Below are 15,339 nucleotides of genomic sequence, written 5' to 3' on the forward strand. Positions count from 1 at the left end.
GGGAGCCTAAGAGGGGGGCGGGGGACAAAGGTCTCAGAGGCTAGAGTTCAGAGGGAGGGGAGAAAGGCATTGCAGGTGAGGCCCCCCGCCGAGATAAATTCTGCTGATCACGCAGCTGTGCCTGGGGCCTGGGGACCTAGTTTGGAGATTTGAACTTGAGCTCCTGGAATTTATTCTATACATCCACCGTGGCCACCCGCCTGTCTGCCCACCTGCAGGACCTCCCGTCGGCCACCTTATAACCTCGTCTTCCGGCCTCAGGCCAGACACCCCGCAAGGGGCCCCGAGAGATACCAAATCATAGCTGCCTTCCATCTGAGTGTAAGCTACCGGGCTTCCCGTCGGGGCCCAGGGCTATGGGGTCCCTTCTGCCTTCTCCAGGCAAGGTCCCAGGCGCTCATCTACACAGCCAGCCAGTGTTGTCCTAGGGCCCTGACTCCATTTTCCCATGTGGGCTTCTGACCCTTCCTTGTGCAGTGGCCATCCCGTTCCTGGGAAGCCAACTTCAGTCTCGGCAAGAACAGTGGTTTATTGACACTTAGTGAGCACTTACTCTGGCCAGGCAGGGTCTGAGTCTTTCCCACTACCGTGCTGTTCGACCCTGTGTTCGCTATTCCTCTCGTTCCTGTTATCTGTCAGCTGCAGAAGCCTGCAGCATTCGTTAGGCACCGACCTAGATGTTGCCACGAAGGCAGCGTTTTTGTAGACGTGAACAACATCTACGATCGGTGGATTTTAAGAAAAGGAGATGATCCTCCGTAATCTGGGTGGGCCAGGTTTAATCAGTTGAAAGGCATTAAGAGCAAAACAGAGGATTCCCCGAAGAAGAAGAAATTCTGGCCGTGGACTAGAGCTTCCGCTCGTGCCTGAGCATTCCCTCCTGCCCTACGGATTTCAGTCTTCCCAGCCCCCACAACCATGTAAGCTAACACCTTTATATATAATCTCCCACTGGTGCTATTTCCCTTGTAGAACCCTGACTAATACCCCACCCAACAGCGAGTGGGCCAATGTCACATGATTAGCAAGGAGGGGGAGCCCGGATTCAAATGCAGGCGGCCCAACTTCTGAACATGGGTTCTTAACGTCTGGGCCACGCTATTTCACCGATGCTAGCGCGTTGCCTTTATAGTTCCATTTTATTGACGAAATGCAAAAAGGTCGAGTAACTTGCCCAAGGTCACACAGCTTATAAACGGAGGTGCTGGGATTCCTGCCCAGGTCTGTGTGATCTCAGGGCCCGAGTCCTTTCCGGCATGTTCAGTGCTGTGCTAAGAGGTGGCTGTCCAACAACAAATATGTGCACACATTTCTACATACATAAATATATTATGAATTTTAGTGCCATTAAGGATCCTAGGGTATGACATAAATAATAAGATCTACAATACCCTTCATTATAAATTCCATCGAGTCAATTGATTCCCACAGAATGCTTCCATCGATAGTTCCTAAACCCTTGTATCCGTAGCCAGGTCGTTACTATTGACAAATGAGTATCCTTTCTATGCACAGGTTAGTTGATATTTTCATTTTCATTAATGGGTTAGATGAAAGTGAAACCAGACATTTATGCAACAATGAGACAAATGACTTTTCTGCTGCGTTGGGGCACAATTTCGGAACACTGGAAGAATATGTCTTCGATATTTTTGTGCTATTTACAATGTAATTGCCACAACACGCTGGCTAGTTTAACCTACATCATTAACATTGTCTCCGTCATTCTCCTAAGTCGAGACAAGGATCAAAACAATCGTCCAGCCCGGATGTGTAGTATTTGCCAATTTCCATGGTGTAACCATTCCCACCAACATGAGCTGCGGAGGAGGAACCAGAGACAGACGCGCACCTGCACACCATTACACAGCATTTCCGCACACAGACCAATATATGCGAACAACCTCAAGAGCGGAGTTCTCAACTGTTATCAAACAGACAGGAAGTGATGAGTTTTTACTATCCATTAGCGTTGGGTTTTGAAATAATCCACTTCACTGTAAATTTATCGGTTACATTTTACATGGTAACTTTGACAATCAGCTCACGAGATTTTGGAAGAACAATTCGCTCACCAACCTGTATGAGCTGTCTCCAGGACACCCACGTCTACACTATGCTTTCACCGGCCTACCCTCAGAGCTCCCGCCAATGATTATACGTAAATAACAACGCGGCACAAATTGTGGGGCCGGGTAGTGTAAAAAGGCATTCGCGACGATTTTCATGTAGCTCTAAATGAGTGAGATTTGAATAGATTACAGGTAAGTACAATCAGAACTAAAGCCAGCAGTGTGACAAGCTCATTCCATACGTTGCTGCTTTACAACGCTTTACAACGATCTGGGCAAATGGGTGCTACAACTGTCCCCCGTTCACGGGTGAGAAAACTAAGGCACAAAGACGTTGGTCCAAGGTCACCAAGTTCCACTGTGGTAGAGCCGGGATTTGAACTCACGGAGTTTCAGAGCCTACGCTCGTAGAAGGGTATTAGAGAGGAAGTAAATCTTCTGAATTTTTGTTTAAAAGAAAGAACAAGAGAGACAGCGGAAGTAAGGGACGGATGTCTGAGGCTCCCTCTGCTAGTTTCTCCATACCTATTTCTACCAAGGGCTAGGAGGGGTCCCCTCGAAAAGACAAACTCTTGGTCTAGCCCTCCTGAGCATCAGAGAGTGTCTCAGCATATGCTGACTTCTCCAAAGATATTTTGCCTTCTGTCACCAAAGGGTCCCTTAGGTCACATCGACGGCATTACACCTCACCCAGATCAAGTTTCTGCCCCCGCACTCCAGGGTTGGGGAAGCCCACCTACCCTGGCTCCATGCAGGGCCACATGGGTTTCAGGGGTCCTCCCCGGCCAGCCTTGGTCTCCATGCCATCTGCTGGGTCCTGAGTCTGCTTAGAAGCCCATCTGGTGGACTGAGAAAGAAGGTTTGGTCAGGCCAGGTCAGCAAAGTCCGCCTGTGGGTTCACTGTGGACAGTCACCACTCTCTCCCTGTTTCGAGTTCATACAGAATGTTCTAGAAGGAAGGGGGAGGAAAGAAAGATCCCTGAGGAGCCCGAAGGCCAGACGGGCAGCCAAGACCAAGACAATGGAAAGAAATGGACGCCGTCAGGCCACAGGCCAGGAGCTGGGTGTCTCACGTGGATGTCCACCTCCAGGGGCACTTGGAGAGATCAGACGGCCTCGTGTCCAAGTCCAGGTTCTAGCCACTTCCTTGCTATAAAACCTTTCTTATAAAATGGAAATAAAATAAGACCAACCTGACTGGCAGGGGGACTGGATGAGATAATGCCAATTGAGTGCTTAGCATGAGTTGGTGCCTGTTTAATCACAGCATACATTATTCCAAGTTTTCTTGTGCCCTATTCAGTGTGTTTTCCCTAAGGACTTAGTATGCACCCAGATATTTTCTAGGTGTGGAGAGGAAGCAGAAGAAACATGGGAGAGGTGGTGCGTGTAGTGGATAAGCTCGCAGACCCTGGCCTGGCTTCCCGGGTTCACATCTCGGCTCTCCCGCTTATGAGTACCGTGACCTTGGGCAGGTTTCTTCATCTCTGTGCCTCCGTTTCCTCATTTGCAAAATGGGGAGAAATAGAGTACTTACCTCAGACGGTGCTGTCTCTGTAAAGTGGGGGAAATCATCGGTCTTGCTTTCCTCACAGACCACCAGAACAGTCAGGCGAGGTGATGGACACGAGAACACTCTGTGATCTAAAAATGGGGCAGGGTCAAATGAGACGATCGTTGTTATTAGTGTGGTCTCTGCATGAGGAGAGACAGGGGACAGCCAAAAGACTTTAATTCAGTACAGATAAGGAATGTTCCTCGGTGCTGAGGAAGCCATTGTTGGGCAGGGGTGGGAGGGTGTTATCTGTGAGAACTCTTGGTTGAGGAGATGCCTTTCCAACCCACCTGTCCCAGGATTTCCAGAAGGACCTTTCCAACACACATTCCCCTCCATGGCTCTCCTTTACTAATGACCCTCTGAGCACTTTCTACTGTCTGTGGACGAATTCTAGACCCCCTTAAGGCACCCAGGTTCTTTATGGTCTGGTTCCTGCCAACCTTGCAACCGCAGAGCTAGATTTGTGTGCTCTTCCTCCTGAGTTCTCTCATCCTCCCTGATTGTGCCCAACTCTGACTCCTGCCTGGGATGTTCCTCTACTTGTCTGTCTGGACACCTACTTATCCTTTAAGAAGCACTCAAGCACCACCTCCCTCGTGAGGTCTTTCTCGATCTCCAATAGACCGTTATTCTTTCATCTGGAAAGGCCTCTTGTACACCTATCATATTGTCATTATTTATTTCCATATGTGTCTCTGAATTAACCGGGCTCTTGAGGCTTGGGACCGTAGCTCATCCATTTTTGTAATGTCCGCAGTACCCAGCTCAATGCCTAGCACTGGTCAGGTGCTCCAAGAAAGTTAATTGGTTGAAGGCCAATGGCAGAGATTTTCAAATGCCCAAGAATTCCAAAGGGATATTTCTGGAGTCACCACAAGGCTGATGGGAAGGCTGAGTGAGGAGAGTTATAAAAGTCAAAACAAGGTGCCATGGAAAAGGATCCATTAGTGAATGAGAAAGAGCTCCTAGAAATTAAAGTTATTATTGCCAAAAGTTGCGAAAATCAATAGAAAGCCTAGAATACAACGTCAAGGAAATATTCAAGAACATTGAACAAATGACATAAAATACAAGAGAAAAACATATTCAAATTGGATCTGTTCAAAAGGTTCAACACCCAACTGCCAGTAAGGGTTCAAGAATGAGAAAAGAAAGAAGGAGAGAGAGAGAGAGAGAGAGAGAGAGGATTATCATAGAAATAATAACATTAAAAAAAAAAAAAAACAGAGCCCAAAAGGGACACAGAGTCATCAACTTTAAAGGGCCCAGAGAATGCCAAGCAGATGTAGAATTTGGGCAATTTAGGTATATCAACGATTAGAGAAGATCCTGGACATTTCTCAGGAAACCAGAATATCAACTTACAAAGAACCAGAATATCTACTTCTTTGACTGACAAAGAAGCAGGATCAGATAAATGATATCATAATTCTCATCAGCAACAACAGAGGCCAGAGGAATAATAGCCAACACTTACATGATGTTTACTATGTGCAGACACTGTTGTAAGCACTTTCCATATACAGACTAATTTAATCTCCATCACAACTCCACGATTTGGACACTATTTTATTCTCTGTTTATGGATGCGAAAACTGAGATACAGAAAAGTTAGGCAACTTGCTGGACCCAGTCAATGGCAAAGTTTAATATTAAAACCCTGGCAATTTCATGCCTGGCTTTTTAACTTCTTCACTGTATTTCCTCTCTAAGTGCTACGTGAAAATGGCTTTTAACCTGGAATTCAATACCCAGCCAAACTATCAGTCATGAATGAAGAAAAAAGAACTCCCTCATATTCAAACATGCAAGACTCAGAAATTTAATTTCCATGCCTCCTTTCTGAGAAGTTATTTGAATATGTATTCCAGTAACCTGATTTGGAAACCATGAAGGACAAGTTATGGGATCAACACTGGTGGAATTAATTCAAGGATCTAATAGAAAGGAACTCCAGGATAATTGGTGTATAGCTGACTCAGGAAACCCTCAGAAAAAATGAGAGCAGAGAAGTAGGGACCATGGCAGAATGAAATCAGAAAGAAGGAACGAATAGTTTCAAGCAATATATAAAAGGAAGTTGGAAGATTTTAGGAATATGGTAAAGAGGCATGTGTTTCTTAAAAAAATAAATACATAAAAATAAAAAAGGAAACCCCAGCAGGTAGCGGGAAGAAAAATCCCTCACCGAGAAATTAACGGCCCATATGCGAAGCAAACTAAATTTCTGACACGATTTAAAGGACTTGGTAGAGAGCAAAGAAGGAAAATTCATTTAATGCTGATGTGAGAAGCCTTTTCCCAGCAAAGGCACACGTGTTATAACACTGTCACCCTATAGAAGGAGCAGTTATGGTTCACAGTAGGCTTCTTGGTTCACAGGGAACAAAGTTACATCATCAACATCGTGTAAACACCGAGCCTTGGGTTTCTCATAGACAAAATAGGAAAGGCTTAATAATGACTACAAAACAGGAACAAATGCTGTCAACCTCGACGAGGTAAATGAGACGAGAAATTGGGCAGCAGAAGACAACAGAACTGGAGGGAAACACAGGGGACCCATATCCTCACCAAAAAGCCCCAGCAGGGGCGCCTGGGTGACTCAGTCAGTTAAGGGTCCGACTTCGGCTCAGGTCATGATCTCACGGTCCGTGAGTTCGAGCCCCACGTCAGGCTCTGTGCTGACAGCTCAGAGCCTAGAGTCTGCTTCAGATTCTGCGTCTCCCTCTTTCTCAAAAATAAATAAAAATTTTAAAATTAAAAAAAAAAAAGCCCCAGCAATAGAGGGTGACAAATATTACTTGAATTTACAAAGGGTAAGCAACAGATAAACTAAAATAGGGACATTATTAACAAAACTTGGGGAGAGGAAGGGAGGTAGGGCTGGGGTATAGGAGTTGAATCCCCACCCATCATGCACAGAGAAGGTCAGGTTGACCAGATGCCCTGACTTGCCCTGGACGGGCCCCTCTTATGCCTGTTGTTCTGTGTAATTACTAGTCTTATCCCTTTTCACTTTCAACAGTCTCCTGGTTGGAAGAATCATAATATGACCTTATCCAAAGTTGATTCATAAATTATATATATATATATACATATATATGTATATATATATATATATCTCAGTATGAGCACATGGCATGGGGAAACCACCAGAGAAAGTGGAACAAAAACTGTTCAAAGTGGATGACTCATGGGAGGTGGGGGTGGGGCAAAACACATTTGTCAGAACGCACCCAACTGCCCGGTTTAAATGCGTGCATTTACGGTATGCAGATTATACCTCAATAAAGTGGATTAAACCAAATACGGTAGTCTTGGCGGACGGCAGGGTAGATGAGAAGTCATTCTAGATTATTTGATATACTGTTTTATAAGACACCTAAAAGCTTATATCAAAAATATTTTTAAAAACAGAATTTGGCAAGGCAATGCTAGATGATGCCTTTGGCCCTTACTGGCTCTGGTGATCCCTGAGGTTTGAGACCAGAAAAGGAGAAGAGGGTATTTTCTCTGAGCCCTTTTTTTTTTTAACTCTTCCGGATGAAAGGGGGATTCAAAGAATTAGATCACTGGTTCTCATTAGATTTCCCTGAGAAGCTGAAAAGTTACCAATGCCCGGGACGCACCCCCGAGAAACTCTGATTTAATTGGTGTTTGAAAAGCCTCTTTGGGTAGCCAGGCCAAGGACCCCTGAATTCGGTGAGGGAGGTCTGGGCTCCAAGATGGGAGAAATTCAAGATGGCAGATGGTAACTGAGTTGCTGATTGGGCAAGCCCTGCAACCCACGTGGCAGACTCTGAGAGCTGCTTAGAGACGTTAAATGAGTCCCTGTATCTTGTCCCACTCTCTGTAGGCTCCAACACAACGTTTCTCAACGTGGCCCTAAGCAATATTTCCTACATATCCTGAGATGCCTGTGCAAAACGCAGATCCCTGGGCCCCCATCCCAGACCTGGGGAATCAGAATTTCTGGAGATGGGATTCAGGAAGGTACTTAAAAATATTTTTTAATGTTTAGTTGCTATTTTTGAGAGAGCGAGAGAGAGCGAGCGCACGAGTTGGGGAGGGGCAGAGAGAGAGAGAGAGAGAGGGCAACAGAAGATCCCAAGTGGGTGCTGCACTGACAGCAGAGAGCCTGATGTGGGGCTTGAACTCACAAACTGTGAAATCATGACCTGAGCCGAAATCAAGAGTCGAATGCTCAAACGACCCCAGGAAGGTACATTTTAATTAATGACCCAGGTAGTTCCTGAGCCCACAAATAAATGAGAGCCACTGCCCACTGGGCCTTCTTTGCATCTTTAGAGTGGGCCAAACTCCTCCCGCCTCAGGGCCATTGCCCCTGCTTTTTCTTCTGCTTGACTAACAGCCCCCACCTCCAACTCACCCTTAAGTCTAAGCTTCCTCTGGGAAGTGCTTTTGATTCTTTTTTTTCTTAATTTTTTTTTTAACATTTATTTATTGTTGACAGAGACAGAGCATGAGTAGGGGAGGGGCAGAGAGAGAGGGAGACACAGAATCTGAAGCAGGCTCCAGGACCTGAGCTGTCTGCACAGAGCCCGACGCGGGGCTCGAACTCACCAACCTCGAGATCATGACCTGAGCCAAAGTCGGACGCTTAACCGACTGAGCCACGCAGGCGCTCTGCTTGTGATTCTTCAGACAAGGGAAGTTCTTCCCACTATCCGCCCTTGAGCGATGCAGACTTTTCCTCCACGGTGTTATCACAAAGGTAACTTATAAAACAGTGTGAGTGCTGTTTCGTTCGATGCCCCTTCCCCGCTCTTATGAAACCCCTTCCATCGTGTCCACTGGGTTGTTCTCAACCCCTTGGACCCACACCTGGCACCCAGCAGGGCTGAAACGAGCCACTCTATGACAAGGCGGGGGGTGGGGGGGAGAGCAGAGTCAGGATTCAACCCCAGACCTGCCTGACGCCAGCCCTGCTTACCGCCCGTGCTGAACTGCCCCATTAGAGCCATGACCGGACCAGACGTGGGAATCCTAAGCGTTTGCTCCATTCGCCAGACCCCCAAACCACTCCGCTTTACCCACAAGCTTTTGATAACACTGAGAGGCAACAACGAAGGGGCAGGCGAGTGCTTGGATCTCCTCTCCCAGCCTCAAGACCAGGCACAGTGAGGGGGAGGCACAGGCAGAACTGAGTCCCGCCTCCCGGCAGTGACTTCAAGCGGATCCGACATCCAAACAACCCCCAGGAGCTCCACGAAGGCCTGGCTCTCTGTCCTTTAACGTGTTCTGATAGCATCGCCAGTGATGGGTCCGCCTGCGTCACAGGCGGCATTAGTAATCGACAAAGAGGAATCCGCCAGATCACTGGCTGCCCAGGGGACCATCCAAGAACCAGGTCTGGGGAATCTTTTCCGGGCTCGGCACATTCTTATGCCTCCTTCAGGCTGGAGAGGTCTCTATTGTAGCTAACTCACCTGCTTCCGGTACCAAAGCGCCAAGGCCCGCCCCTTTTGAGGCGTCTATTCTCCTGGTTCACAAAACCTTAAAATTGATCAGAGGCGAAAGTAAGGGAAACTGTAGCGTGTAATCCCTGCCTCTGAAGATGAATTGCCAGCTGGTGTGACCGATCGTGCCCGGGGCCTAGAGTAAAACTAACAGATGCCCACGTTAGCTTCCTGCCCCAAAGGAAGTATTTTAGAAACCACAGAGTAACCCCCACCAGCAGCGGGAGCCACTCCTATCCTGCAGTTCCCTGAAATTCCTGCTCTGCCATTCAGGTGCTGCCCGGAGGCCTGGTCTGGTCAATCTGCGAATTCCCAAGCAGAGTCTGGAAGACATGGGGATTTGCTGAGACGTTTGCTCTAGTCTTGGCCTGGAGAGGCTGTGTCCAGGCATGTCAGAGGCCAGAAGTGGTCTAGGCCAGTGCTTATCAAATTCTGTCTCGTGTCAGGAGAAATTGTGAAAGATGAAAATGGAGTCGGGGAGAGAAAGAAAGAACCAGAGAGAGAGAGCGATTACCGGCTATCTTTCTGGGGTTTGTTTTTTTCTCCGCCTTTCATGATCTGAGCTCTGTTATAGCTCTGGAAGTCGGAGCAAACCGATAGCAATGCAAATGATTCTTATCCACAGAAATGCAAATTATGCCCCGTGCACTGCCATTGATTATTGTCCTATGGAGTTTTGGCCAGTTTTGTATCTGTTTGTAAATTCAATTCAGATTCCCGATGACCTATACATGTGTCTACTCTTTGAACTGTCTTTTGAGGTGATTACAACATCTTAGTGGTTTCCTCGTTCATTGACGCGTGAAATAAAATCCTTGGCCCAGACTCATTTCATGTTTGTACGAGAATCATGATTAGACCTGTTTTAAAATTTTCATATGGGCATACACATCACCTAGGGATCTTACGGAAGCACAGATTCTGATGCTTCACAGTCTGGGGAGGGGCCCGAGAATGTGCATTTCTAATGAGCTCTGGGGTGACGCTCATGTTGCTAAGATCCATGGATGCCGCTGAAATGGTACCCTGCCTCTTTAAGAAAGTGACGATTTGCCGTAAAGTATCTCCACCCAGCAATCGCACTATTAGGTATTTACCCCAAGAACACAAAAATACTAATTCAAAGGGATACAGGCACCCGGGAGTTTTATAGCAGCCTTATCTACGATAGCCAGATTATTGAAAGAGCCCGAATGTCCATCGACGGGTGGATGGATAAGAAAGAAGATGCGAGACACATGCACACACACACACACACACACACACACACACACACACGCTGGAATATTACTCAGCCATCAAAAATACGACATCTTGCCATTTGCAACAATGTGGATGGAGCTAGAGAGTATTCCGCTAAGGGAAAGAAGTCAGAGAAAGACAAATACCACGTGATTTCACTCACAGGTGGAATTTAAGAAACAAAACCAATGAGCAGAGGGGAAAAAAAAGACAGAGAGACAGACAGAGAGACAGAGAGAGACAGAGAGGCAAACCAAGAAAGACTCCTCACTCCAGAGAACAGGTGTTACCAGAGGGGAGGTGTTTGGGTGACGGGTTAAATAGGCTTGCACTTGTGATGGGTTCTGGGTGTTGTAGCAAAGTGTTGAATCACTATATTGCAGAGCTAAAACTAATATCACACCGTATGTTAACTAAGCCAACACGTTAAAGTTTTATTTAAATTTTTAAATAATTTTTTTAAATCCATTTTCGAAAATTAAAATTTTTATTTAAATAAAAACTTAAAACACAGGTCTCGATATAACGAATCTACCTTAGGTTTGATTAATTAGCATAAGGAAAATGTTAGAGATGTTTGGGTGGGGGGGAACGGTGAAAGGATAATGGGACCCACTATCTTTGCACGAATGAGGTTATGAAAACCTGGCCAACCCCTAGCCCTGGGTCCCAGGGCTTGCCCAGGATTTCAGCACTCCACCTGTAATGTGAACCCCACAAGCTTGCAGGGCCCTCTGTACGTTTCCATGACCTTGCCAACTCTGCACAAGGGCCCAGAGGGGTTGGAGGCGGGGGAAGGCGGCTACTGGCTCCAACAGGGTTCCCATTCAGCCAGCCTGGGCTTGGTTGCCTCTAGCAATGGGGTCGGGAGCTCACCACCCCCAGAATGTTCCTGCGTCTTGCAGACCAGAGACTGAGTGCTGAAGAGTCTCTGGGGAGCCCCTCCGGAGCCAGGAGCCCTTCTATCGATGGAGCTGTGCATGCTGGGAGTTTTCCCGGGCTGCACTGCTCAGGCAGACCCTGGACTGACTTGGAAACCACACAGGCCTTTGAAGGCAACATTCTGATCAGCTCCTGGGACAGCGACTCTGAGCACCGCCACTGACGTGTGCCAGGCTCGGGGTCCCTGTGGGCTTATGAGCCGTTCCCGTAGGGGATCTGGAGAAAGGCAGGCTCACTTTTCCACCTCCCTGGGCCTGGGAAGGTGCAGCGTGTGAAGGGCTGGGCCCCTTGGCCGGAGACCAGGGCAGGAGGACCAGAGCGCATGGAGGAGCCCAGGGCCCGGCTGAAAGACTCCCACGTGCCCCGGATCTTGGGGATCTTGGACGAGGCCCGCTGCATCGCCAAACCTCAGTTTCCTCACCTGCAGTGGGGATGCTCTTTGGAAAGGGCGGGGGGGGCGCGGCGGCCGTGGCCAGTGCTCACGCTGTGTCCCCCGTGTGCTTGCACACACAAGGCTCCCCATGGAGGTATCCAGCCCGGGACTTAGTAGGTCCGCAGAAAACAAGTTCTTCCCCCCGGGACACGTGGCGTACACAACACTCTTCTCTGCCTTCTCAAATCCAGCCTCGGGGCGGGTTTTCTGCGCTCTGCCAAAGCAAACCGAGAAAAGCCGTTTCCTTGGCATTCACCATTGCTTCCTATTTTTCCAACAGGCCTAAGCCTGGCCTCGAGGTTTGCAGGCGCGGGCCATTCTCTCCCTGGCTGCTCTCCCAGCCGCACACGAGGATGGCCGTGGCCGCGGAGGGGACTCCGGCCTCCGAGGGCTCCTGCCCGCGGCCGGGGGGGCCCCCTCCGGTGCCAGCCGGCGCCACGGGGTGGGCCAACCGGCTCCGGACCCTGCGTGCGCCCCTTGCTTTCACCCCACGACGTCGGGGCCGTTTCCCCACATTTCAGAGGAGGAGACCGGGGTCTGGGTAGTTGGATGGGTTGGCCCCGTCTCCTGGCTAGAAGCCACAGAACTGGGGTCTGAGACCAGGTCTGGTTCCCTTCAAGGTCAAGTCCTGGCACAGGATAGAAACAGAAAGCGTCTAGGGCAGAAGGGAAGAGGTCCGGATCAGCTGGGAGGAGCTGACCGAAATAAAGGAAGTGGCTCCTGCCCGGTGTGATTTGACCAGCTGAAACTTCACCACAGGCACCACCTGGGGCCTGGGAAAAACCACGTACCGTGGCATCGAAGGCCTCTGTCAAGTGCAGGATCCCTGGGTAGCTGTCCACTGGGTCCAGGGTAAATCCCAGGGTCCTTAGCGGCACAGTGAAGGCCCTCTGGGATCAAGCCCTCGCCTGCCTTTCCAGAATCTTCTTCCGCCACCATGGCGTATGCTCCAGCTTCTTTTACGTTACCTACACATGCCCTGTCTTCTCCACCCCCTGCCCTTTGCTCTCTGCCTGGAATTCCTGTCAAAGTCTGATCTGCCCTGTAAGGTTCGGCTCAAAACCCGACCCTAGAGTCCTTCCCTTTAATCTTCAGAGCAGATACTATAACTGCCCCCATTTACAGATGAGGAAACTGAGGATAGAGGTTAATGTCTTGCCTGGGGTCACGCAGTCAAGTCAAGGGATCTGGGGGCATCCGAGTCTCTCTACCTCACTTTCCCCCCCGGTTCCCCAGAAATGATCCTAAAGGCGGTGCTCCTTCTGGAGGTGGGGGTTGGCAAGGAGACCAGAGGTCCTAAGCCCTGGGGTAGTGCTCAGGGCCCCGTGCACCTGTCCGCTGCCTTTGAAGACACATGTCAGATGGTACTTTCCGATCTGGGGATCTGATTTGTCCTGGTTCTAGTCCCAGTCCGGGATCCTCCCAGTGGGGAGAAGTTGACATTCCTTTGTGTTTATGGGGCTGGGGGGTGGGAGACGGCAGAAGGAGAAAGGGGTTGGGGGAGGTTGTTTTGAGGCTGTTTCAGTCAGCTCCGTCCCTGCAGATTTGTTCAGACCTCCCATCAGGGAGCTCTGGCCGGCCATGCCTTCTCTCCAGGGCCGCCACTGGCCTGAGTGTCCGCCCTTCTTCCTGGCTCTTGTCTCCCTCTTCGTCCCTTCCTTACTCCCTCCTGCCCTCCACAAGGTTGGGAGCTTCATCTTCAAGCACCTGTCTGCCCCTCTCTCCCTCTCCTTCCCCCCGCCCCTCAATCCTGCACCTGCCCTGTCTCCAGCTTATAGAATCTGCCTTCCCACCAAGGTTGTCCTGGCAGGTCCGATCCAGCCCGGTGTGGACTCCCTCTCCTACGTCTCCCTGGGGGAGATCTTCCAACTTCACAGGGCCACCCTTACCGTGAAGGAATGTGCTGATAATGGAGGAATTTCAGGCATCTGGGAGCCAAACTTATACGCGGTATCTGGCCTTCCCAGCTCCAGCAGACCAGGGATTTGACATGGCTGGGAGACTGGAGACTTCTTCTCTGTACCCAAAGGCGAAGAGAAGACGCTCCTTCCTTCTCGGCTTGTGGAAAACTGCTAGGACTGGGGTCAGCGGGGCTCTGCTCTGGCCCTCAGTGGAGTTGGATGGCTTAGGTAGAGCAGAGAGGTCCCAGGCATTCCAAGAACCACATCCTCTCTCCCCCGCTGGCTGGCTGGCTCCCCGTGCTGGCGGTTGGCAAAAGAGCAGGCCGGGTCACTAACATCGTGTGGCCCGGTTGGCAAGTGTCGCAACACAGTGCTGATCAATAAGTCCGGAGAGCAAACCTGCTTGCACGCGCTTTGCATATAATGACTCGCGTAACCCTCACAGTGCGACCTAGGAGGGAGGAACCCTCGTTATTTCCACTCTACAGAGGAGGAAACTGAGGCGGCGGCGCCCCCGCTCAGGCAGAATTTAGAAACGAAACAAAGGCGATAGGAGAGACAAAGCTGTTGGTCAGTTTCCCAGCCCGGTTAAAAACCGTCCATCGGTTCATTCCGCAAACCCTGTTACCAGGCCCGGGGTGCCGACACCACAGGAGGACACGGAGGACTGGAAACCAATCGTTGCCAACGTCACGACAAAGGACCCGTGAGAAATGTGGACTGTGGGAGCCCAGAATAATGGGGACGTCTGAGAAGTCTTCCTGGAGGAGGCGACACCAGGCAGAGAAGAGGCATTTTCTGAAGTGAGAATTACAGGTGCGAGGGCCCCGTGCGGGTAGGAGAGTCATGTCACTTGCGAGAGGCACCAGGAGGTAGAGAGTGGCAGGTGTCACAGAGAAAGGGCAAGGGGCTTAAGTTTGGGATTATAGTGAGACCAAGGGAACCTTTAAAGCCTATCTCACGGCAAGAGGCCTTGAGAAGGTGAGGGTTCTAAGTTCTTTTAGTCAAAATTCTTAAAAGGTTCAAGGTTCAAACGGCACGAAATGCATGTAGTGAAAAGATTCCTTCAACCCAGTCCAGCAACCCAGGTCCCTTCCTCAAAGTCAACCAACCTCATGAGTCTCCTAAATGCCCTTCCAGAGGTATGTTACTCTACGCTTATATAAACTGCTCTTTCTCGCTCCCTCCCACGCTCTCTCTTTATCTCTCTTTACATTTTTTAGCCCCAAAGATAGCACCCTCTTGATGCATCTCTTCACCTGCATTTTTCTCACTTTCAAAACACGCCTCGGCAATCTCTTCTATTTTCGCAGAGCTGTGTCGGGCCGCACAGTCAGGAAGTACTGCGTTTTATTTTAAAAGCCCCTATGGATGGACATTCGGTGTTTTTTTCTGATCTTTAGCTCTTATGATAAACGTTGCAGTAAATTACCTTATACAGGTAATATTCTCTGCGTGCAAATACATCTACAGAAAAAGAATGGCCAGCAGTAGAATCATTGAGGCAAAGGATATATGAGCCTTCAACTAGTCCCTGGAATTCTCCGGGTTTTGTCATCAAAAAGAAATCTGGAAAATGGAGAATGCTGACTGATCTCCGAGCCATAAATAAAATCATACAACCTTGAGAAGCTACACCATTAGATTGATTAACACACTTACTTAGCTGACTTTGTCCACAGAGTCTTCAGCAATTATCCTAATAAAA

General features: G+C 49.1%; 1 long non-coding RNA gene across 1 annotated transcript; it reads right to left on the reverse strand.

The window, feature by feature from the left end:
- Positions 1-2,841: 2,841 nt before the first annotated feature.
- Positions 2,842-15,339, reverse strand: LOC115515725. The gene is made up of 3 exons (XR_003969371.1): positions 15,294-15,339; positions 3,610-3,716; positions 2,842-2,919 (listed from the first exon to the last, which is right to left on the reverse strand). It is a non-coding gene; the product is annotated as an uncharacterized LOC115515725 (long non-coding RNA).

Source organism: Lynx canadensis, chromosome B3, assembly GCF_007474595.2.
Source record: "Lynx canadensis isolate LIC74 chromosome B3, mLynCan4.pri.v2, whole genome shotgun sequence".
NCBI classification, from domain to species: Eukaryota; Metazoa; Chordata; class Mammalia; order Carnivora; family Felidae; genus Lynx; species Lynx canadensis.